Genomic DNA, 23,489 nt, shown 5'->3' on the forward strand with positions numbered 1-23,489 from the left:
CTCCACTGTAAAGTTGGTATTTTTTTTCCCTTTTCATTCTCTGCTCTTTGAAAGAATCTAGCCCACCCTCAAGAAGGGAAGGAATTAAGCTTCACCTCTGGAAGGGGATGTAATTACATATATTATTTGGAATTCTTCTGTAAAAAAGATTTGTTTCTTCTCCTTTATTTACTTACTTATTTATTCAGTTACTTGTTTATATCAGTATGAACTCATGCCATATTTGTTTAATAATTTGAGATATAAATCCAATACTGTTATTTGTCTTGTGGCTCAAATTGTTCCAGCTTTGGCCACCGGGGGCTCTTTTAGGTTGGCTTCTGTGTCCCGTTGACATGGCCCCATCCTTTTGTTTTTAAGTACTTCCTTACTTGTCAGTGCTACAAGATACTCCCTACTCATCTTTTATCTTCCTGCCCCAGTCCCAACCCCAGAATCGACCATTTCTCAAGGAACCCTGCTTCCTTTTAAGTTGGCTATATATTCTTTTGTGTTTTCTATGTTGACAACCATATCAGCTATTAATAATGACGGTTTTGTTTTTTCCTTTCCAATCTTTATGCTTTTAATTTATTTTTCTTGTCTTACTGAGATGGCCAGGACCTCCAGTACAGTGATGAATAGAAAAGATGCAGTGGGCATCCTTGTCTTGTTGTATATTTTAGAGGAAACACCACTAACTTTTCTCTAGTAAGAACGATATTTGCTGTAGATTTCTACAGGTTTTATCAGATTAAGCAAGTTCCATCCTGTTCCTCCATGCTAAGAAGTTTTTGTTATTGTTTTTAAATCATGAAAGGGTGTTGAATTTTTTATCAGATACATTTTCTGTTTCATAGGATGATTGTGGTTTTTTCCCTCCAATAATCTGATGATGTGGTAAATGACACTTATAGGTTTTCCTTATGTTAGACTACCTTTGCATTTCTGTTATAAACATAACTTGGTCATGATCTTTTCCTTTTTCTACAATACTAGATTCAGTTTGCTAATATTTTGTTTAGGATTTCTGTATCTGTGTCCATAAATTGGTCTTTAATTTTCCTTTCTCATGCTATCCTTATTTGCCTTTGGCATCAAGTTCTGCTGGTATCATAGAATGAGTCAGTGTTTCCTCATTTACAATATTCTGGAAGATGCTACTATATGACTTTGGAATGATCTGTTTGGTAGAATTCTCCTGTAAAGCCACCTTGGTCTTTTCTTTTTAATATTAAGTGAATATTAAACTTCTAAATAAAATATTTTCAAAATTTTGAATGAGAAACTTGAAATCTGCTTCCATAACATGTTTATTTTATATCAGGTTTTATGCTTAAAATGGCTACAGACAAATCCTGATCAAGACTTTTTAATGATGTATTCTTCAAATTCTTAACGGTCACCATCAATACAAATCTTTCTTTGTACAATTAGGTGGTAAAGTATTTAAAACCAACTTTTAAATTGTTCAAAAATGTTTAAAAAGTGAAATTATATCTAACAGCTTTTCTTTTTGTGTCACTGACAAATATATTGTTAAAAATGTCTTGTGATAATATGATTAGATTTCAAATCCAATTGAACTCTTTCATATTAACTATTTCAAAATAATGATAAAGCTCTTATTTGCAGAACATGCATCATTGTTAGAACCATCACCCTGCAGCTAGCTTGGACACCATTAAAAGGGCTCATCAGCTGCAAATGGATAGAAGTATCTGATATTCGTGAAGACAGAGTTTCAGGGCTTCTGCCTGGAGCTACACTCTCCAAAAGCCCCTGCTTGGCCTCCCTGCACCCAACCCCACCCCATCCAGTCACAACTTGGGTCGTGTGGTGTTTCTTGGCAACTGGAACACAGACTCCTCCAGCAGCTCCGCAGGCCCCTTGTCCTCAGTGAGCAGAAGACTACAGAAGCTGGCTACTGAAGAGGCTGTCCAAGTCTTAGAGCTCCTCTTCGGCCCTGCTTAGCACATTTACCACAGAGCAGTAACTGAGTGCTGGATGTTACTCATTCGTGCTCACCACCTGCAGGGACTGCAGAGGGATTTGTCAGACCCCATTTCACTAAGGGCCACCCTCTAAGGATCTCCACAGGAGGCTGCCCATAGAGAGAAGTGGCCTGCCTAGGGTCTCCACTGCCTTAAGGCCTACGTGGACACTTCCAGGCCTAAGGGGATTAATATTTCTTCACCTACCTGTCATCCACATATCAACTGGAAAATTCTCCCTCCTGTTGTTTTTTGTTCTTTTGTTTGTTTTTTGGTAGGAAGAGTTTTAACTACTGTTTCAATTCCTTTAGTAGTTAGAGGACTAGTCAGCATTTCTTTTTCTTCTTGAGTCAGTTTTGGTAAGTTATAGTTTTCTAGGAATTGGTCCATTTTGTCTGCTTTCTCAAGTTTATTGGCATAAAGTTTCCTTATTTTTTTATTCTCTGCTGTATACAATCTGTAGTTATGTCTCCTTTTTCATTGCTGATATTGGTTATTTGTGCCTTCTCACTTTTTTTCTTGATCAATCTCACCAGAGGTTTGTCTATTTTACTAGTCTTTTCAAAGAACCAACTTTTGGCTTTGTTGCTCCTCTCTATTTTGTCTTTGTTTTCTATTTCTTTAATTTCTGCTCTTATTTTTTTTGATCTCCTTCCTTCCACATTTTTTGGATTTATTTTGTTGTTATTTTTCTAATTTCTTAAATTGGACACCAACCTTATTAATTTTCAGTCTTTCTTGTTTTCTACTTTGCACATTTAAGGACGTAACTTTCCCTCTAACTACTGCTTTTCTACAAGTTCAGACATGTCATATTTTGTTACTGTTCAGTTCCAAGTATTTCAGCATTTCCATCATGGTTACTTCTTTGACCTATGAGTTATATGGAAGTGTGTTTCTAAATGTGTGGAGATTTTAAAGTTTATCTTTATGTTATTGAACTCTAGCTTTAATTGCATTATGGTCAGAGGATGTGATCTGTGTGATAACAATTCTGAAATTTATTGAGACTTGTTTTATAGCTTAATAGGTGATCAATATTTTTGAATGTTTCCTATGTGATTTATAAGAATGTATGTTCTCTAACTGTTGAATACAGAGTTCCACATAAGTCTGTTATCAAATTTGTTAATCGTATTGTTCACATTTTCTATATCTAAACTGATTTTTTTGGTCGTAATATACCAATAATTATAAGGTATGTGAATATGCAATTATGATGGTGGATTTGTCTATTTCTCCTTGTAGTTCTTTTTTTTTCCTTTTACTTATTTTGAGGGTATTTTATTAGGAATATTCAAAATGAGAATTGTTACATATTCCTGGTAAACATGTAATGACCCTCTCTATTCCTGATAATGCATTTTTTTCCTTGAAGTCTATTTTATCTTACATTAATATAGCAACACAAACTTTTCTTCTTCTTAGGATTTGTGTGGTATATAATTTTCCATCCTTTTACTTTTCAACATTTTCATGCCTTTATGCTTTAATTATATCTCTTGGAAATGGCATATAGCTGCACCTTTTAAAACATCTAATATAATGATCTCTGTCTTTTAATGGTCAAGTTTAGTCTGTTTACACTTATTGTGATATATTTGGACTTGTTTCTACCATCATACTTTCTTATTTCTATTTCCTACCACCACCTTTTCGATGCTTCATTTTTCTCTTTTTTTGCCTGCTTTTTAGTTTTGAAATTTGTTTGTTTGCTTTCTTAATCATTTTTTTTTCCTCCCTACTGTTTGGAATTTACCTATTCTTTTTCCTTTCTTTCTGTGGTTATCCTTGAAATTTTACCATGCATGTTTAACTTACAAGGTTTAAAGTTAAACAGTATTTTAACCTCCCTCTTGAAGAATGCAGGAACCTTAGAAACCTTCAACTCTAGTCATTCCTATCTTGACCACATGTTATTCTTTTGAGTGTGTTAGTTTGTTCCTTTTTCCCCTGACCTCACTAATATATCATCATTAGTATTATTTTATATAGATGGTATGTGTTTGGATTTACATACATACATTCTTGCATCTCAGAACATCATTCTGGGATCATTTTCCTTCATTATGATTACGATGTTTAGATACTCTTTTAGTACATATCTGTTGGTGTTAAATTCTCCTAGTCTTTGTTATATGTAAATGTATTTATTCTCATTCTTAAAAGGTAGATTGTTATAGGTAATATTAGAAGTCCACTATCAGTCTAATTGCTGTTTTTTGTAGGTGTTTTTGTTTTCTTATATTCTGGCTACTTTTCTCTCTCCCTTTTTTTTGGAGGGGAGGGGTATATTCAGGGGGTTCTGCAGTTTCATTCTATCAATGTTTAGGTATGTATTTCTTTTTTATTATTCTACTTTGGAAATGTGCTTCATGCCTCCGGATTCATGTTTTTCATAATTTCTGGAAAATTCTCAGCCATTATCTCTTCAAATATTGCCTTTCTTCCATTCTTTCTGTATTTTCTTTCTCAGAATTCAGTTGGTCATATTTTGGACCTCCTCATTCTGTCTTCCACATCTCGTAACATTTCATTGATATTTTCTATCTTCTTGTCTTCCTGCACTTCATTCTAGGCAATTTCTTCAGATATATCTTTCAGCTTATTGATTCTCTCTTCAGCTCTGTCTGATCTACTGTTTAATCTGTCCACCGAGTTTTTTTATTTCAAGAATTGTATTTTTCATTTGTACAAACTTCATATATTTCACTTTCTAATCTTCCTAGTCATCACTAGTAGTCTCTTGTTGCTTGCTCATCTTTGTGGTTGCATTTATTATTTCTTTAAACATGTTATACAATTTTTGTTCAGCCAGTAATCACTGTTTGTCTAAGTATGGCATTGTAAATATTGTTCACATCCAAACAACATAGTACAGTCTGATTACATATCCTCTGTTGTATACCTTTTTGTTTTCCTAGTAATTGTCTGGGTTTTTTTTTTTTCTTTTGCCTGGTGTTCTAATACCATTACTAGTTCTTCTCTGAAATTCTTTTTTTTTTAATTTTTTAATTTTTTGGCTGCGCCACATGGCATGTGGGATCTTAGTTCCCCAACCAGGGATCGAACATGTGCCTCCTGCATTGGAAGTGTGGAGTCTTAACCACAGGGAAGTCTCTGAAATTCTTTTTAAAATCCATATCAGATCATGTCACTCCTTTGCTCAAAATTCTCCCATGGCTCCCAGCTCCCTCAGAATAAAAGCCAAAGCCCTCACCGTGGCCCAAAAGTCTTTACACAATCTTGTCCCCATCATCTCTCTGACCTTGCCTCCTATCACTTTCCCCATCACTCACTGTTCTCCAGCCACACTGGCCTCCTTGCTGTTCCTTAAACATGTCGTGTATCCCCCCTCTTCAGAGCCTTTGTACTTGCTAGTCTCACTGTCTAGAACACTCTTCTTCCCAGATAATCTGATGACTTGCCCACCCACTTCCAGTAGGCTCAAATGTCACCTTCCTAGAGAAGCATTCCCTGACAAACATATCTAAAATAGCCCCATTCACCAGCACTTTCTATCCCCTTATCCTACTTTATGTGTTGTGTTTTCCTACAGAGCACTGATCACCACCTGATATACTATATTTATTTATTGTGATTAGTGTTTGTCTCTCCACAATAGACTGTAAGCTCCACAAAGCAAGGACTCTTGTTTTGTTCACTGTTGTATCTCTAGTGCCAAGAACAGTGCATAGTAATATTTAGTAGACACTCAATAAATATTTGTGGAATAAACTGAATGAATTAATGAATGAATTAATGTGGAGGATAGAGGGAGAAATGCACTGAGAACTAGGCTAGGCATGAATGCCTTTCATGCCATGCAAAGGAGCTTGGGTGTCATTGTTCAGAAGGGTGAGGGCTGTAAAGAAGCAGTGAGGATAGCTCCTGGGTTCTTTTGAGGAGCAAGTTCAGAGTTGGTAGGGTGGTAACAAAGCCCCATGTATGACTCACTCTGTATCCTGGGCTCCTAAAGGTGGACCTGCCTCTTTTTCAAACAGCCCTCAAACTGCTGTGTTGTCATGCCTGCCTGTTACTTAGTGAAAACCAAAGCCCCAGCTCTCATTAGGCCTTTTGGTCCCAGCTAGGATCCTCCTTTCTCCTGCCTGTGAGACACTGTTTCTTGGTCCCCAGGCCAAGCGGATCACCCCCATTAGACTTTTTCTGTGGTACTTGGGTTGGGGGGGAATTGTACAGGAGCTGGTATAAAGCCTGGTACATAGTAAGTGCTATCATAATGGTGGACACTTCAGGGAAGTAAGTTTCAGCTCAGAAAAACTTTTTTCCATTGTAAAGGCTACAACAGATTGTGAGGTTTTAGTCCTGACTTTCTCCCTAACCCCTTTGGGAGCCAGCATGGCTCCAGTGTTTCTGTTTGTCCATGACTGTTTGGATACTAATTGTGTTTAATGTGTGGCCTACTCCCCTGGTTTTTTTGTAGCCCACTAATTTCATCAGAATGCCATCAATACACACAGGTCCCTGTGGCACGCCCCTAGAGACCCCCCCCCCCCCGACCGGGCCAACATCTGTTCATTAATCATTATCACACTGGGTTTAACCAGCCAGCTAGTTATAAGTTCACTTGAGCAAAGTTGACTGAACACCTACTATGTATCAGGCCTCCGGTTCCGCACTGAGGACACAGAGATGAACAAAGTGTGTTCTCAGACACAGAACCATCATTTCAGGGCAGTGTGGTCAATGCAGTAATAGTGATGGGTACGAGAGACTGTGAGAGCCCCTATGGAACACACGACCCAGCTCAGGGGGCCAAGGAAGTTTTCTTGGAAGAGATGGTATATGAACTGACTCTAAAAAGATGAGTAGGAATCTTCTAGGTGACTAACAAGGGAGAGGAGGGCAGTCCAGGCAACGGGTACAGCATGGGCAAAGGCCGAAAGATGGGAAGCAGCATGGTGTACACCAACCTAACTGCATTCACTGTTCACCTTTCTTTCTACAAGATCATTCTAGGAGACTCTGGCACATACCAAAATTCTGACATGAGGAGTTTGTGACCTCCCTTGACATGCTAATCTGTTAACTCTTCAGAAAGGTAATGAAAAATTTGGTTGGACACAACTGTCCACAAACTTGTTCATACCAGCTTCCAGTGTTCCTGGCTTCCTTATCTAGATGATGGTGTTTATGTTACCTGCTTCCTTTGTACCTCCCCTGGGGTTGGGGTCATTCCCACTGTCCTGGAGGTTATGGAGTCTCCCTCAGCTCCTTGTGTGGAGATCTCATTGTGGAGAGGAGTTTTTCTGACTCCTGATACCAGCTGTGGCATAAAGACTATTTATCTTTCAGGGAATGGGCAGGGCCTGTCTGTCTTGTCCTCAGACATTAGGGTTCACGTCCTCTGGGATTCATTCATACCTGTAATAATCTAGGACAAGTTGGTTGTGGAGTCTGGTAAGCCCAGTTTCAAGGTATGGAGCCCTCATGTCTTGGTTGTGTGACCTTAGCCATGTCACCTGTCCTCTCTAAGTGTCAGTTTCCTCATCAGTAAAATGAGTTGAATACCCACCTTGGACAGTTGTTGTGGGTGTTAGAACATATGTGAGTTACCTGGCACCTGGCTACCATTTATTGAACACCTACTACTATCAATATTAAAGGGACAGTGGCCTGCCTAGTGGTTAAGAACATGAGCTGAAGATCCAGACCAACCTGATTTTGGATTATAGCTCAACTACGTACTAGCATTGGGACCTTGGTCAAGTTTCCTAACCTTTTTTAGCCTTAGAACATGTGTAAAATGAAGTTACTGTACCTACCTCAGAGTTATCATGTGTGTTCTTGTAGCAGGGTATATATGCGAGGTGGGAGCCTTCACAGGCCCCAGACCCCTCCCCCGCCTGCCCTCTCAAGAGACCCCCCCCCATCCCCAGGGGACCTACCTTTAGCTTCCCCCTCTCTCTAAGGCTAACAAAGAGGACTGAGCTAGCCCCTCAGTGTCATAGGGCTACCTCGTTATGGGAGCTTTCTAATGTTAATTGGCTCTCGCATTTCTGGAGTAAACCCAACATTTTCATCTTATGTTAAATCTTTTTTTACTCATTTGGTTTGCTAATAAATTGTTTAGGATTTTTTTCACCTTTGGTCATCTACCATGTTTGTCTGGTCAAGGTTATTAGTGGGCTCATCCAGTAAATAAATTAGTTGGTCCAGTTCATCTAAGTTTTCAAATTAATCGTATCCTCTTATTTTATAATTTCTGCTATATCTTTTATATTGTTCATATTATTTATTTGTGCCTTTTTCCTTTTTTTCTTGATTAGTCCCTCCAGAGATTTTTTTAGCGGTTAGTCTAGAAAATTTACCATACATATTCAACCTAAAGTCTAAAGTTAAACATTATCATAATCCCCCACCCAAACAGTACAAGGATTTTATAATTTTCTTTTCTAAGGAAGATATTAACATATACACTAGATGGACATTAACAATATTATTATTTTGTGCAGTGTTTAAATACTTGTTTACTATTTTATTTGTTCACTTTCCTTCTTAAACCTCAGACCTCCTTTTTGGGGATAATTTTCTTTCTTGAAATATATACTTTAGAAGATCCTTTAGGGCAGATTTCTTAACAGGAAACTGTCTGAATCTGTATTTATCTGTAAATGCCTTTATTTCACTTTATTCCTCTTGAAAGATAGGTTTGCTAGGTACTCAGTTCTGAATTACCTTTTTTTTTCTCTTAACACTTATAAAATATTATGGCACTGTCTTCTGGTTTCCGCTGTTACTGTTGAAAAGTCTGCTGTCAGTCTAATTGTCTTTTTTTTTCAGGTGTTCTTTTTCTCTGGCTGCTTTGAAGATCCTTCTTTGATTGTTGCTTGATTCTAAGGGCTTTTTATCATTGTTGTTCTCTGAATATTCCTTTGTATAGCTTCCTGATCTTGCTTCATGAATACAATATTTTTTCTTGTCACTCTGAGGACATTAAATAATAGTGTCTTTCAAAAAAGTGTTCTTTTCCTTGCATAGTTTTTGTTTCCAAATATGTGTATTTGGGTGGCAGTGGCAGTGAGAAACACTCACTGGCTACCAGATTTGGCCAAAGGCATCACAGATACCAAAGACATAACCTATTCTGAAGCCCTAGAGAGAGTTTGTATGATATTGAGGGGAGCTCCATTAGTGAGTGTACAAGCGTGGGTCAGTGCCACAGTCGTCACTTGATAGCATGGTAGTGCAGTGTACTCTAGAGCCAGACTGCCTGGGTTCAAATCCTAGATCTGCCATTTCATACCTGGGCCCTGGGCAAGTCATTTCACCTCTATATTCTTTAGTTTCATCTTCTGTAAAAACGGGGATAATAATAGTACTTACTTCACAGAGTTATTGAGGGTATTAAATGAGTAAATATATCTAAAACATGTTTAGAATAGTGTCTGGCAGATAGTAAGCACTATATACGCATTTGCTATTATTACCATTATTACTTTTGTGCTGAGGGAATTGAAGGGAGAAGAAAAGCTTCTATGGTGCAATGAGGAAAGCACAGAGTATATCTTGCCCTGTGTGTTCCCCTAATGTCTTAGAAATAAAAGCCATTCACGAAAAACACGAAGTCGGGAATTTAGAGGAGTTATTTGGGTACTTTAGGCTGTGGGATATCAAGTTCATTAGGTAGTCAGAATGGGTTAGGATTCTTCAGTGGGAATATGGGAAGCAGGGTTTAAGGGTAGGCCCCTCTTGAGAGGTGACCCACATTGGCTATTTCCTCATTGGAGTAGAACAATACCAAATGGGGGAGCAGTGACAGTGAGGGTTAATCTAGGGTAAGGGATTTCCTAAGCATTTAATAATGCTTTTCTCTTTGGAACTAACCTGTCAGGTACTGAGAGGCTTTAAAGGGTGTGATGGCTCTTCAGGCTGGGGACATGACTCTGTTGAGGGGCAAGTCTGCTCCCAGGAGTTGATTCACACTCTCAGAGGTAGGACTGAGCACATCAGAAATGCTTTCAGTCTTTGTTCTAAATTCTCCTGGGCCTTCTCTGAGTTTGGGAAAATTCCCAGCCTCAGTAACTATCTCAGACACAATCTAGAGGATATGAACAGGAGGAGTGAGTCATACTGAAAATAAGTGCTTGGTGGGGAGGCCTATTTGAGGAAAGTGTCAAAAGTGAAAGTTCAAGAGATGCAAAAATTTTAAACAAGATTTTATCAAATCAAATCCAACAATATATTTAAAAAGATATCACAACCAAGTGGAGTTTATCTCAGGAATGCAGCGTTGGAGTAACATTAGAAAATAAGTCAATGCAGTTCACCATGTTAACAAGCCCCCTCCAAACCCCATATGATTATTGCAATAAATGCAGAAAAACATTTGACAAAATCCAATATCCATTCCTGATTTAAAAAGAAAACCTCTTGGTAAACTAGGAATGTAAGGGAAACTCTCGACCTGATATAGGGCATTTACAAAAAACCCACAGCTAACACTATATTTAGTGGTGAAAGACTGAAAGTTTCACCCCCCAACCCAACATCAGAGACAACACAGGGATGTCTGCTTTCACCACTTCTGTTCAGCATTGTACCGGAGGTTCTTGCCAGTGCAGTCAGACAAGAAAAGGAGAGGCAAGACATCAAGAAAAGAAAAGAAAAGGCAAGCCATCCAGATGGGAAAGGAGGAAGTAAAACTATATTTTTTATAGTTATAAAAAACTATATTTTTATAGAAGATGACATGACTGTGTAGAAAATCCAGCTGAATCTACCAAACAACAACAAACTACTAGAACTAATAAGTAATTCCCCAAGTTGCAAGATACAAGATCAATATACACAAAACAATTGTATATACCAACTGTATATAGCAATGAACAATTGGACATAGAAATTTTTAAAATTCCAGCTATAATAACATCTAAAAATATGAATTAGGAATATATCTGACAGAAAGACCTGTACACCTGTATTGCTGAAAGAACAAAATAAATGGAAAGATACACCTCGTTCATGGGTTAGAAAACTCAGTGTTGTTAAGATGTCCATTCTCCCCAAACCAATCTGTACATTCCTCATAATCCCTTTAAAAGTCTCAGCAGGCTTTTTTGCAGAACTTGACAAGGTAATCTTAAAATTCATATGGAGGGACTTCCCTGGCGGTCCAGTGGTTAAGACTCTGCGCGTCCAGTGGAGAGGGCACGGGTTCAATCCCTGGTTGGGGAACTAAGATCCCACATGCCACGTGGGGTGGCCAAAAAAATTTTTTTTAATTAAAAAATAAATTTAAAAAATTCATATGGAAATACAAAGGCACTACAGAATGTGATACAGAGTACAGAAGCCTTGGTTAGGGTCCAGCCTTCCCACAGGATCAGTGCTGTCAGTAGAGCCCACACTGGAAAAACAGTAGAGGGGCCTCCACAAACAGGCCTACAAAGGATATGAACAAGCGATTTCCTGAAGTAGAAAACTGAAAAAGCTAACGGGCATAAGAAAAGATGCTCGGGCTTCCCTGGTGGCGCAGTGGTTAAGAATCCACCTGCCAACGCAGGGGACACGGATTTGAGCCCTGGTCCAGCAAGATCCCACATGCCGTGGAGCAACTAAGCCCGTGCACCACAACTATTGAACCTGTGTTCTAGAGCCCTCGAGCCACAACTACTGAAGCCCGTGCGCCTAGAGCCGGTGCTCCGCAACAAGAGAAGCCACTGCAGTGAGAAGCCCATGTGCCGCAACGAAGAGAGCCCCCGCTCGCCGCAACTAGAGAAAGCCTGCGTGCAGCAACGAAGACCCAACACAGCCAAACATAAATAAATAAAATAAATAAATTTATTAAAAAAAAAAAGATGCTCAAATGCATTAGTTATCAGAAAAGTACAAAATAAAGTTACAATGAGATTTCACTTTAGATCTCATGGATGGGCAAAATTTTAGAAAACTCAATCGTGCCAAGTCCTATAATGGGAATATGAGGCATAGGGACCCTCATGCACTTCTAGTGGTAGAAGGGACTTGGGCAGCCATCCCAGAGATGAATGTGGCAGTACATAGTCCAATTCAATATCCCCATGTGCCCTCTAAAGAAATTCTCACACAGATCCATAACAGGTCATGTAGGAGAATGTTTGTTATGGTGTGGTTTGCAACAGTGGGGAGCTGGGGGCATTCTGGGTGTCCATCACCAGGGGATGCACAGGGAAATAGTGAGGGATGCACTCCATAGTTGGCCTTCCAGCAGTTAGATCAGTGAGTTAGATGTACACAGAGCATCACTGGTGATCTTCAACACATAGTACTGGGGGAAAAATAATAAGCCATAAAACAAAACACTATTCACATAAGTTACAAATACATGCACATATACACCAAATATACATCTTAAAAGAACTTGGACAAAAGGATATAAGTTAAACACATTCAAAGAGATGCCTATGAGGTAGGATTTGGGGTGGAACGGGAGTGTGGATAATAGGGAGTAAACAAAACAAGAAAGGGAGAAGGAAAAAAATAAACAGAAAGCATGTATTCCTTTGTCTTAGGTCACCTACTCTCTATGGCATTCATCCTTTAGCATCTGCTCTTCACTAAGGAGGAAACAGCCCCATCTGTCCTCTGTCAACCTGAGGACAGAATGCCCAGGTGAGCCTGGCTCAGAGTATCTGGACTTTGCTAATTTGACCACATGCTGCCGAAGCTCCTGCACCCCATCCCTCCAAGTACTGCACAGCCTGGATCGGGCATGGACATACATTCCACCCAACAGAAGTTATCTGCTGTCTTCTACTCTTGCGGGGGGAGCAGGTCATGGGGAGATGAGAAGGAGAGAAGTCAGAGGGGCCCACTCCCCGTCAAACCATATTGTTACCAGACAACTAATTTTTCTGGTCTGCACAACAGCCCTCTGGTGCCCTGACTGTGGTGAGCCATGTGTGTTTCCCTGGACTCACACGTGACCTCACCCCGATGACCTCCCTAGACTCGGCTCTCATAAACTCTTAGGGAAGCTGGAGCCAGACTATGACCGAGAGACTGTTCAGCTTATCCCCTCCTGGGCATCTTCACCTAACAGTAACTTCAGTAACCAGCTAGGTGTGTGTTTGCCACTCCGGTTTTCAAAACAAAATAATATATATTATTTAGGTAAACTATAATGAAAAGCAAAGGAATGAGTAACACAAAAGTCAGGATAATGGTTTCCTCTGGGGCAGGGGAAGGAGGTATGTGAAGGGATACACAGGTGGCTTCTAAAATACTGTAAAGTTCTAGTTCTGAACCTGGTTGGTGGGTATATGGATGTTTTATTATTCTTCCTTAAACTGTACAAATAAGTTTTAGAAACTTTTCTATATGTTGAATGCAGTTAAAATTTTCAAAGAAGCACAGTTTTCAAACCCAATAATATTTACACCTGACAGAACACGTAGAATCAAAGAGAATCACAGTGAACACATTAGAATATCTACCTATGGAGGCAGAGGGTTGGAAATGGGAGTGGAGAATGAAGAGAAAATGGAATGCATGGATAAATAAATAAAAAGACATCCATTCTAGTGGTCAAAGATAATGTGGAGTACAGTTTCCTCTACCTTCTGCACATGAATATTGAATATGAATATTGAATGAATTGAATATTGAATAAAGCAGCTGGGCCTTATAAATCTGTCCAAAACCAATAGGTGCAAAGTCAAATCACATGAAGATTATTATAATAAAGGGTTGCTACAGAAAATTTCCCGAGGCGGAGGATTTTGAAGGCCCCTCTGAGTGGTCATCTCTCCAAAGTTTTATCTGTAGACTCCTACCCAGCGTTCCTGGAGGATTCCAATACAGCCCTTGGCACACCAGCCCATTTCACAATAAAACTCAAAAACCAGCAGAGAAAACAGGAGACTAAAGTCATGTCCCTAGAAGAGCAGAAGAAGCAAAATAAATTTCCTCTATAGTTTTAAAAACAAGAAACAAAAAGCTGGCAGTTGGGAAAATGAGTGCTTGAGTAAACCTCAGCCATCCTCAGCCTGGAAAAGAATCATGGGGGTTACACTGAGTCTACTCACATCACTCCTAGCCACACTGTCTTGTTTTGTCCCCCAATCCTAGCATCCCCGTCTCCATTGACTGGCAAATGGGCATTTCCCCCTCAATACTAAGGCCACCTGCTCTACCTAGTCTCCCCATGCTCAGTTTGCCTCGTTAGGTCTGTTGTTTGCTGGGATTGAAATTGAGATAAAGCCGATTATCCCTAATCTTAGGAAATGGCTCCCTCTTACTGTGTTATATACAATATACCTTCCTGCCTAACCCCTGTGTGTCTACTAACATATCAGGTAGAAATATTACTTACAAATGAAGCATAGTAATGTGCTGTAGGCCAGTCGGAGTATAATGCTCTCTGTAACAACCTGATCTGATCCACAGTAGCCAACTTTCTGGGTTGGGCTCTTACAGATGTCCCAGTCAACTTGTGGATGGCTGACCTTAACAAGGGGGAGCAGCTGATTAGGACATTCCCATTAAAATCAAAATTACACAGCATATGCTACCACCTTCCTGTCCCAAAGAGCCTGTCATCAACGTCCTCCTCAAACATGGCATCTTTTTAAAAAAATTATAGTTGATTTACAGTGTTTTAATTTCTGCTGTACAGCAAAGTAATTCAGTTATGTGTGTGTGTATGTGTATGTGTGTGTGTGTGTATATATATATATATATATATATATATATATATATATATATATATATATATTCTTTTAATATTCTTTTCCATTATGGTTTATCACAGGATATTGAATATAGTTCCCTGTGCTATACAGTAGGACCTTGTTGTTATCCACTCAAACATGGCATCTTAATACCAACTCAGAGTCTATGCAATAGCCCTGTCCTCCTGGTAAGAAAGGCAATTTATTCCTAAGAGCCAACAGGTCTGCCACCACGTTCAGGACCCACACCACATTAATGAATATGTCACCCCTTTCATCTCAGAGTTCTGAACCCACCATCATCTTCTCCATGAATCCAGCTCAGACTCCTCTGAGATTGGTCTGAGCATCTCTTTGTTTCTCTGTTTCAGGACACTCCAATTCCCCAAAACTCTGTCTTCACCCACCATTGACAACAAATAACTTGAACTGTTCCTTCCCAGGCTGTACATCTGTAGGGAAACTAGACTGTCCTGTTGCTCCTCAATATGCCTCAGTGTCACCTGAGAGCAGTAAGTCTCAACTCATCAGACCCAATGTACCTTTTACTCTCCTGAAATGGAATTCACTACTAATGGAACCCACCTACACAGTTCTCAAAAATCAAGATAATGCACCAATTTCAATGTAAAAAGAATATATCAAATGATTTTTCTGCATCAATTGAACTAATCTTATGACTTTTATCCTTCAGACCATTTATATAGTGACTTTTGATATTGAACCATAACATCCTTATATTCCTGGGGTAAACTCTACCTGGTTATAATCTATACTTTTGAATATACTGTTAATGTCTGTTGGCTAACATTTTATTGGGGATTTTCATTTCATAAATGAAACAGTCCTAGAATTTTCTTTTCTTGGGTTCTTCTTATCTGGTTTTGCAATCTAGGTTGCACTAAGCTCAAAAAATTAAATGGATAAGTTTCACTCTTTTGTTATTATGCATAAGATTGGAAACTTGAAAGTTTGCTACAGCTCACCTATAAAATCAACTAGGGTTTTGAAGGAGGAGAGTTCCTTGACTACCATTTCAGTTTCCTTAATACTCACTGGACTATTCAAGACCTTTCTTTTGTGCCTATTTTAGCATGTTATATTTTTCTAAGAATATAGCCTTTTCATCCAGATTTTCAAATTCATTGGCATATCATTCATAATTCATCTTTTAAAAGAACTTCATTCTGCATTTTTCTTTTGAAATTTTCTCCCCCTTCCCCCTTTTTTTCTTGATCACTCTTGTCAGAGGTCTGTCTCCCTTATGAGTCTTTTCAAAGACCAGTTTTGGTTTGGTCAATTTCCACTATTGTCTGTTGTTCTCTATGTCATTTATTTCTGCCTTATCATTATCATTTCTTTCTTATTTCTTTGAATTTAGTAATATAAACAGTGTGGCATTGGCACAAAAATAGGAAAGTAGACCAATAGAACAGGATAGATACAGACCTGTGGATATAAAGGAACCTAGTGTGTAACAGATCAATGGAGAAAGGACAGTTGCTTAGTTGATGGTGTTGAAAAAACTGACTCTTGACTTGGAGAAAAATAAAACCAGACCCCTACCTCACACCATGTAAAAAAATGGACTCTAGATAGAGGACCTAAATGTGAAAGATAAAACTCTAATGTTAATAAGAGAAATTGTGGGAGGATATCTTTGTGACCTAGGGGCTTGGAATGACTTATTAGATAAAACTGCAAGACTATAATGTATATGGTAAAGAGTTGATTGATTCGATTACATCAAAATTAAGGATTTGTGCTTGATGAAAGACTATGGGCAAAGGTAAGAGATAACCTACAAATTGGGAGAAGATATTTGCAATGTCTAAATCAACAAGGGATTTAATATCTAGAATATCCAAAGGTTTCCTGTGGATCAACAAAAAAGAGAACACCACCACCAGGTGGGCAAAGCATAGAACAGACAGTTTGCAGAAGAAGAAATTTGAAAAACCAACAGCATATATGATGAGGTATTCAAGATCATTGGAAATCTGAGAAGTTAAAATAACCATGAGATATGACTTTACATTTATGAGACTGACAAAATTAGAAAGCAGGATAATGCCAAGTGCTGGTGAGGCTGTAAGGACCTGTAAACCCACCTGCGTGGCTGGTGGGAGTGTGGACTTGGGCAGCCATTCTGAAGGCTGTCTGGCAGTACCTTGCCAAATGAAATATGCATATACTGTATGACCCAACAGTTCTGCCCCTGGGTATAATAAATCTTAGGGAAATATACACATATATAAGGGGACATATGTGAGGGTGTTCATCACAGCGTTAAGCCCAAAAAGAAAAGGCAAAAAACTAAACGTATGTCTCTTCAAGTGAGAAGCTTCCAAGGGCAAAAATACAAGCCTTCACTCTTTAAAGTGGATTTTCCCAGCACATGTGTCCAGGAAACCTACAGTGCTGCAAATCAGTTCCACGGGTGGGAGTTATTGATAGCTGTAACTTTAAAAATAATGACAAATGTTTTAAAAATATCTCTAACATTTACAACTGTTTTTTTAAACCGGTTTTAAAATATTTTGAAACTATATTTGAACAGTACAGTACTCGCATGGTTTTCTCTGTGAACTTCTAGATCCCATGATTATTATGCTGCCAGGAAAGACTCCATGCATAGCTTCCGCCATCAGAGAGCGGCTCTGTGCAGGCTGCACTATGCAACACTCCTCTGACCTTCTCTGGGAATCATTCCACTTAATATGATTTTTACTTTGTTCCCGCTCATCAAGATAATTTGTTTTGTGTGCATAAGTGTAATATTTAAATTTTTATTAGATTCAATCTGGGGTTTTAATTTTTTTACATTTTTTTCTAGTAATACAGAAGTTATGGAAGTTATATCTTATCAGAATCATCAGCATCTATTAGTAGGTGCTGCTGTAAGGAACATCATTAATTTTGTTTATTTTCTCTGTTGTTATCTCCCATTCTCTCTTTCCCCTCTCTCCCTCCCTTCCTTCCTCTGTCCCTTCTCTTATTCTTTATTTCTCTCTCTCTACTTTCTCTCTGTCACTCTCTCTCCCCAATTTCTCTTTTTCCCCATCTCTTTGTATTACTGGTTTTGATGTTAACAATGAACCAAATGCTGATTTTTGATGGAATTTCATTCTGGGTTATCATTTACTTTTAGAAAAAAATATGAAAACATAATAATGGGATTATTTAATTAAGTCAGAATGGGCTGTTATAGGCCCTTATCACTTCAAAAACGCTGTTATTCAAAATATGTTCATATGTGAGTATAAGTAATATTTATTTTGAATATTTAAAATTTTTAGAATTTTCATTATGAAATTAACCAAAAATTAATATTTCATTTACCACATGTAGATTTTTTAAATGTCAGTGAAGTTCATTTTAAGTACTCTTAATGCATCCTAATATTAAATATCATTTTTGAGAACCTAACATATAAATAGATTTAATTTATAAAAATATTTGTTTCCAAATCTGTATTAGGGTTCTCCAGAGAAACAAAACCAATAGAATGTGGGGGGGTGGTGTGGGGAGAGAGAGAGAGACAGAGAGAGAGAGAGAGAGAGGTATTTATTATAAGGAATTGGGTCACACAATTATGGAGGCTGACAAGCCCCAAGATCTGTAGGGTGAGTGGGCAAGCAGGAGCCCTAGGAGAATTGATGGTGTAGTTCCCATCCAAAGGCCCAGGAAGAGCCAATGTTTCATTTCGAATCCAAAGGCAAGAAAAATCTTGATGTCCCAGTTCAAAGGCAGTCAGGCAGAAAGAATTCTCCCTTAATCTGGGGAAAGTCTGGCTTTTTGTTCTATTCAGACCTTCAACAGATTGGATGAGGCCCACAGACATTGGGGAGGGCAATCTGCTTTACTCAGTCTGCCAATTCAAATGTTAATCTCATCCCAGAGCACCCTCACAGGAACAGCCAGGATAATGTTTGGCCAAATAGCTGGCAGTGTGTGGCCCAGTCAAGTTGATACATAGAATTAACCATCACAAGTTCACCCCCTGTCAACTTGACACTCATAGGCATCTCCTTAAATCACACTTAATCTCCAAATGAAGATAATAAAAAGGTTATCCTTCCACCTAACATGATACAACTATCCTGCATACAACCAAAAATGCACTAACCCCTTCCCCAGAAGAAGAGGTAAAGTCCTTGTGTGATGTTTACTCTTCTCTTTGACATCCCATAACTTAAATACTATGATGTAAAGTTAACAATACTTAAATATTATGATATAAAGTGAATACATCTTCTTTTACATGATAAGGGGATAAGAAAGGGAAGAAAACAAAGATATATATATATATCAAAATAAAGAGACACTAGTCATGAAAGTTATGGTCCTCATTTCTGTAAATGACCATATTGTCATGGCTGGTATTTATAACCACCTTCTTCCACTGCCCATTCCGTATTTCCTTTGCCTTTAGCAAGCACCTCAGCTGGTCGTGGTTCTTTACCCAATGGAGTGACGCAGTCCTTCATTCCTGAAGGATCTGGACCATTACTAATCCTGCCTGGATTGGGTTGTTGTAGTTTTTCATTTACTTTAATCACAGGATACATAATACTAAGAGATACCTAGGGCATCTCCTGTGTTGCAGACATGCTCTTTCTTACCTCTGTTATGGAGTAGCAGCCCAGTTTTCCCTTGGTAGTCGAGATGAGTCACCCCAACCAGCAGAGTAACTCCCTTCTTTGCCTATTGATTCAGAGGCATGAGGAGCCCAAAGTGGTGGGGCAGCTGGTCTTAACTCCCAGTTCAATGGAATCATTGTTGTGTGTCCTTGTGGAAGCATTCCTCCCTTTGGGACTAAGCCCTCTAGGCCAACAGAGCATAAGGTCATGGGAACAGGAAGCAAACATTTTGCTAGTGAGTCACCAGGGATAATTTGAGTGGTGCCACTCCTGTTTCTACCCCTGATTCCTGGACCCATGAATCCTGACTATGGGAGAAACAACACCACATATTGCTCTAGCCCTGCAAGGCATTGCCACCTAACTGACCTGTAACTGACTCTTCTAAAGGCCATTCAACTATTCATCAAGCCAGCGGCTTTGGGATGGTAAGGAACATGGTAACACCAGTGAATTCCATAAGCATGGGCCCATTGCTGCACTTTTGGTGAGTTCCTTTATCAGAATCAGTGCTGTGTGGAACACCATCATGGTACATAAGGAAAGCATTCTGTAAGTCCATGGGTAGTGGTTTTAGGAGAAGCATTAAGTGTAAGGAAGACAAACCCTTATCCAGAGTAAGTGTCTAGTCCAGTAAGGATAAAATGCTTCCCCTTCCGTGATGGGAGTGGTCCAATGTAACCAACCTGCCACCAGGCTGATCACCCCAGGGAATGGTGCTGTAGAGGGGGCTCAGTGTTGGTCTCTGCTGCTGGCAGATGGGTTATTTGGTGGTGGCCGTAGCCAGGTCAGCTTTAATGACTGGAAGTTCATGTTGCAGAGCCCGTGCACAACCCCCATTGCTGCCACCTTGGCCACTTTGTTCATGAGCCCATTGGGCAATGAGACAGGGGTAGCTGGGGAAAGAGGTTGACTAGTGTCCACAGAATGGGTCATCCTATCCACTTGATTATTAAAATCCTCCTCTGTTAAGGTTACGCTTTAGTGAGCATTCACATGGGATACAAATATCTTCATGGTTTTTGCCCATTCAGAGAGGTCTATCCACATACCTCTTACCAAAATTTCCTTGTCACCAATTTTCCAATCATGTTCCTTCTAAGTGCCTGACCATGCAGCCAAACCATTGGCCACAGCCCATGAATCGATATGTAATCACATGTGTGGCCATTTCTTCTTCCAAGCAAAGTGAACAACCAGGAGCACTGCCCAAAGTTCTGCCCACTGGGAGGAATCTCCTTCACCACTGTCCTTCAGGGATGTCCCAGAGAGGGGCTGTAGTGCTGTAACTGTCCTCTTTAGGGTGGTGTCTGCATGTTGTGCAGAACCATCTATAAACCAGGCCTGAGACTTTTCTTCCTCTGTCAACTGATTGTAGGGAACTCCCCATGAGGCCATAGGTGCAGTCTTGGGGAGAGAAGGCAGTGTAGGAGGAGTGGGGGCCGTGGACATTTGGGCCACTTCTTCATGTAACTTATTTGTGCCTTCAGGACCTGCCCGGGCCCGATCATGTATTGTATATACTAATTCCATTTGATGATAGAGTGTTGCTGTGCACGCCCAACTTTATGACTGGTGGGTCATATGCCTAGTTCATGATGGGAAGCTCAGGTCACATGGTAACTTGATGGCCCAAGGTTAAGTGTTCAGTCTCTACAAAGTTCAGTAGCAGACCTCTTGTTTCTCAAAAGGAGACTAGTTACCAAAATGATGGAAGAGCCTTGCTCCACAGTTCTTAAGGCCTGTGCTTTGATTCACCTATGAGGGCCTTCAAAAGGCTCCAGACAGCATCCTTATTTGCCACAGACATGTCAACACCATTGTGTCTTCTGGATCTTATGGCCCAAGTGGCAAAGCAGCTTGCACTGCAGCCTGGACCTGTTACACAGCCTTCTCTTGTTCTGGGTTCCATCCTAAACTAGCAGCTTTTGGAGTCACTTCATTAAAAAGTCTGGAGTAACACATCCAGATGAGGAATATGTTGCCTCCAAAACCCAAAGAAATCACTAAGAGCTGTGCCTGTGCTTTGGTTGTAGGAGGTGTCAGAGACGACAACTTATCCTTCACCTTAGAAGGGATATCTTGACATGGCTCATACCACTGGGCCCCTAGAAATCTCACTGATGTAGGAGGCCATGGCATTTTGTCTTATCTATTTTCTGTCCTCTGACACATAAATACCTTACCAACAAATCTAGAGTAGTTGCTACTGCTCGTTCACTAGATCCAACCAGCATAGTGTCAGCAGTGTAATAGACCAGTGTGATATCTTATGGAAGGGAGTGTCAGGTGTATTTTCTAGCAAACTAAATAATGGCATCAGGCTGGAAAGTTGATATACTCATGAGGTAGGACAGTGAAGGTGTATTACTGGCCTTGCCAGCTGAAAGCAATCTGCTTCTGGTGGGCCTAATGGACAGGGATGGATAAAAAGGCATTTTCCAGACCAAATCCATATACTTACATACCATTTACCAGGGTGAGTATTAACTTTCTCAAGCAATGAAACCACATCTGCAACAACAGCTACAATTGGAGTCACCACCTGGTTAAGATTATGATAATCTACTGTCATTCTCAAGATCCATCTCTCTTCTGCACAGGCCAGATAGGATGTTGTAGGAATCACCACGCCTGCATCTTTCAAGTCCTTGAAGGTGACACTAATCTCTGCAATCCCTCAGGAATGCAGTACTGCATTTAGTTTACTATTTTCCTAGGTAGAGGCAGTTCTAGTGGCTTCCATTTGCAATTTCTCACCATAATAGCCCTCACTCCACAGGTCAGGGAAACAATGTAGGGATTCTGCCAGCTGCTGAGTAGATCTACTCCAAGTACGCATTCTGTGACTGGGGAAGGAACCATAAGATGGGTTTGGGAATCCACGAGGCCCACTGTGAGACAGAGCTGAGCTAAAACTCCATTGATCCCCTGACCTCCATAAGCTCCTACTCTGACTGGTGGACCAGTGTGGTCTCCTGGAAACAGTGTCAGTTCAGAGGCAGTGTCCAGTAGTCCCCCAAAGATCTGATTATTTCCTTTTACTCAATGCACGGTTACCCTGGTAAAAAAAAGGCTGTAGGTCCCTTTGGGGAAGGCTGAGAGAAAGATTAACAGTATGAACTTTTGGCAGTGTTCCTCAAGGAGACCTGGGCTCACCATTCTGACTTTTAGGATCCTATTCATTCCCCATCCATGCTCTCTCACTTTAACAGGGGACACCCTGTAAGGCCAGGAATTCAACTTGTGTTGAAATTCAGCCAGTTGCAGGATGAGATTCTGGGTTTGATTTTCAGCAATCTCAGCCCTGCTACTACAGGAGATAAGGGTCTCCAGGGCACACCTAGAAGCTTTCAGGTCATTTATGTGGCTCTTGTGCTGGGAATTCAAATCCTTGAGCTGGTCTTTACTTTCCCCACTTTGTAGAGCAACATTAGGAGCAACCAGCCAAGCTCATTATAGTCATTAATTTAAGAAACATGTTCAAAAATAAATACACAGTCACCCAGATCCTTGCTTCTTACGAGTGGTTGATTAGGAGTATCCACTGGTAATATTTTGTGTATCTCTATGAGCAGTTCATGCCATGGAATATCCGTGCTCTCTTTACTACTGGGATAGTCATTAGTGTCTCTAAAATCTAATCAGATTAGAAAGCCAATTCCAGAAACCCCAGAACCAATTCAGAAACTTATCCTTAAAATTCTGTTCCTCTAGAACCACTTTCAGTATCAAAATCAGTATTAGGGCTCTCCAGAGAAACAGAAGCAATAGAATGTAGATAGATAGATAGGTAGATAGATAGATAAAGAGATTTATTATAAGGAGTTGGCTCATACAATTATGGAGGCTAACGAGCCCCAAGATCTGCAGGGTGAGTCGGCAAGTGGGAGACCCAAGAGAATCGATGGTGTAGTTACGGCCCAAAGTCCAACCCACCCATGAAGAGCCATTGTTTCATTTGAGTCTGAAGGCAGGAAAAAAGCTGCTGTCCCAGTTCAAAGGCAGTCAGGCAGGAGGAATTCTTTTTTACCTGTTGGGAGGGTCAGCCTTTTTGTTCTATTCAGGCCTTCTACGCATTAGATGAGGCCCACTCACATCAGAGAGAGCAATCTGCTTTAGTCAGTCTACTGACTTAAATGTTAACCTCATTCAAAAACACCCTCACAGACACACCCAGAATAATGTTTGACCAAATA

General features: G+C 39.8%; 1 long non-coding RNA gene across 1 annotated transcript in view; it reads left to right on the plus strand.

Annotated features, from left to right (window-relative positions):
• LOC118889174 overlaps positions 1-23,489 on the plus strand; it is a 54,158-nt gene that overhangs the window by 12,087 nt on the left and 18,582 nt on the right. The gene's annotated exons all lie outside the window — the stretch shown is intronic.

The sequence above is a fragment of the Balaenoptera musculus genome, chromosome X, assembly GCF_009873245.2.
Source record: "Balaenoptera musculus isolate JJ_BM4_2016_0621 chromosome X, mBalMus1.pri.v3, whole genome shotgun sequence".
Classification (NCBI taxonomy): domain Eukaryota; kingdom Metazoa; phylum Chordata; class Mammalia; order Artiodactyla; family Balaenopteridae; genus Balaenoptera; species Balaenoptera musculus.